General features: G+C 31.2%; 1 non-coding gene across 1 annotated transcript; it reads left to right on the forward strand.

Moving 5' to 3' along the window:
* Nucleotides 1–1,887: 1,887 nt before the first annotated feature.
* Nucleotides 1,888–1,994, forward strand: LOC131837422 (U6 spliceosomal RNA). The gene has a single exon (XR_009356033.1). It is a non-coding gene; the product is annotated as a U6 spliceosomal RNA (small nuclear RNA).
* Nucleotides 1,995–2,762: the final 768 nt, after the last annotated feature.

The following is a 2,762-nucleotide window of genomic DNA, read 5'->3' on the forward strand; positions in this document are numbered from 1 at the left end:
TGCCTTTTCTTCAGATTCTGTATGTAAGGGATATCATAATACATAAATAAAAATATATATAAAATCTTTGAATAAATTTGAATAAATTTATAAATATAAATATAAATATTTGAATATTTGAAATATTATATAAATATTATATAAATATTTGAAATATTTCACTTAGTATAATACCTTCAAGATCCATCCATGCTGTTGTAAATGGCAGTGTTTCTTAATTTATCATGGTTAAGTAGTATTCCATAGTATATATTTACCATACTTATTTTATTCATTCATCCATTAATGGATACTGAAGTTATTTCCATCTCTTGCTTAGAGTTAATAATTTTATAATGAACATAAGAGTGCAGATATGTCTTCGAATAGTGACTTTGTTTCCTTTAGATATTTATCTAGAAGTGGGATTACTGAATCATATGGTAATTTTACTTTTAATAATATGAATAATCTCCACACTGTTTTCCATACAAATTTATATCCCGGTCACAGTGCATAAGTTCCCCATTTTCCCCAATATTTACCAAAATTTGTTAGTTTTAATTTTTTGGTAGTATATATTCTAATAGGTAGTAATACCTTGCTGTGTTTTTCAGAGGTAAACAATAACAACAACAACAGCATAATGACTTTGCCCTGAGTTTTTATGTTGAGCACTTTTTAATGCTCCTGTTGGTCATTTATATAACTTTTTTAAAAAAAAGTCTAATGAGATCCTTTGGCTATTTTTTAAATTATATATTTTTTTCTATTTCTATTTGTTGGTTATTAACCTCTTTTCAGAAATAAGTTTTGTAAGTATTTTCTTCCATTCTGTGGATTGTGTTTTCATTCTCTCTCTCTCTCTTTTTTTTTTTTTTTGACAATGCTGAAACTTTAGTTTGATGTAATACCATTTATTTATTTTTGATTTTTTTGCTTGTGTTTTTGGTCTGGTATCTCAAAAACTATTGGCAAGACCAATGTAAAGGAGAAATTTTCCTATGTTTTCCTTTTGGAAATTTAGTTTCATGCATCACATTTAAGTCTTTAATCTACTTCAAGTTAAGATTTATGAGTGATATAAGGTTCCAGTTTCATACTGTTTTATGGGACTATTCAGTTTTAAATATCATTTATTGAACAGACTATCTTTACCCATTACATATGTTGGCCTCTGACAAATATTAGGTGACTGTATGAAAGGATTTATTTCTGGACACTCAATTCTGTTCTACTTGTTTATTGGTCTGTTTTTATGCCAGTATACTTTATTGTTTTGAGCATGAGGGCTTTGTAGGTTAATTTCAAATCAAGAAGGGTAATTTCTCTTCTTCATTCTTTCTCAGAACTGCTTTGATTATCTGTTGTCTTTTATAGTCTCATATAAATTTTAGGATTCTTTACTTACTTCTGTAAAAAAATAATATTGAATTTTTTAAAAGATTATTTATTTATTTATTTGACAGAGAGAGATGACAAGCAGGCAGAGAGGCAGGCAGAGATTTAAGAGGAAGCAGGCTCCCTGCTGAGCAGAGAGCCTGATGCAGGGCTCGATCCCAGGACCCTGGGATCATGAACTGAGCCGAAGGTAGCGGCTTAACCCACTGAGCCACCCAGGCGCCCCTAACATTGGATTTTTGATAGGAATTGAATTTACAGATGGTTTTCAGCAGTATGGACATTTTAACAATGTTAATTCTTACCTTTCATAAATATGGGCTATCTTTCCATTTGTATCTCCTTCAATTTTTTTATCAATGTCATAGTTTATGGAGTACAGATCTTTCATCTTCTAAGCTAAATCTTTTCCTAAGTATTTTATTATTTTTGGTGCTATTGTGAATTAGATTGTTTTCTTTATTTTTTCAGATACTTCATCATTAGATTGTTAAAATGCTCCTGCCTGTGCTTTTTTTGGCAACACATATACTAAAATTGGAATGAAGCAGAGAGGATTAGCATGATCACTGAACGAGGATGACATGAAAAACTGGGAAGCATTCCATATTAAAGAAACAAAACAAAACAAAATTCTTGTCTTTTATATATTGATCTTGTATTTGGCAGCTTTACTAAATTTGTTTATTCAAATTTTTTGTGAAGTTTTTAGGATTTTTTTACATGTAAGTTCATGTTATCCAAAAAAAAAAAAAATTTACTTCTTCCTTTTTTTTGGAGTCTTTTATTTCTTTGTGCTCCTTGTTTCTCTGGCTAGGACATCCAGTACTATGTCAAATGAGAGTACTGAAAGTGGACCCACTTGTCTTGTTTCTGATCTTTAAGGTGAAAAGTTTCAAACGTTTTTGATTGAATATGAGATTAGCTCTGCGCTTGCAATATGTGTTTTTTTAATGGATTTTTAAAATTTTTTAATAAACATATAATGTGTTTTTATCCCTAGGGGTACAGGTCTGTGAATCACCAGGTTTACACATTTAACAGCATTCAACATAGCACATACACTCCCCAATGTCCATATCCCCACCATCCTCTCCCAACACATCTCCCCCCAACAACACTCAGTCTCTTCTGTGAGATTCATTCTTTTATGGTTTGTGTCCCACCCAATCCCATCTTCTTTTATTTTTCTTTTCGTACCCCCCAAATCGCCTATGTTGCATCTCCACTTCATCATATCAGGGAGATCATAGGATAGTGGTCTTTCTCAGATTGATTTATTTCACCAAGCATAATACCCTCTATTTCCATCCATGTCATCACAAATAGCAGGATTTCAACTCTTTTGATGGCTGCATAGTATTCCATTGTACATATATGCC

The sequence above is a fragment of the Mustela lutreola genome, chromosome 7 (genome assembly GCF_030435805.1).
Source record: "Mustela lutreola isolate mMusLut2 chromosome 7, mMusLut2.pri, whole genome shotgun sequence".
In the NCBI taxonomy this organism is placed as follows: domain Eukaryota; kingdom Metazoa; phylum Chordata; class Mammalia; order Carnivora; family Mustelidae; genus Mustela; species Mustela lutreola.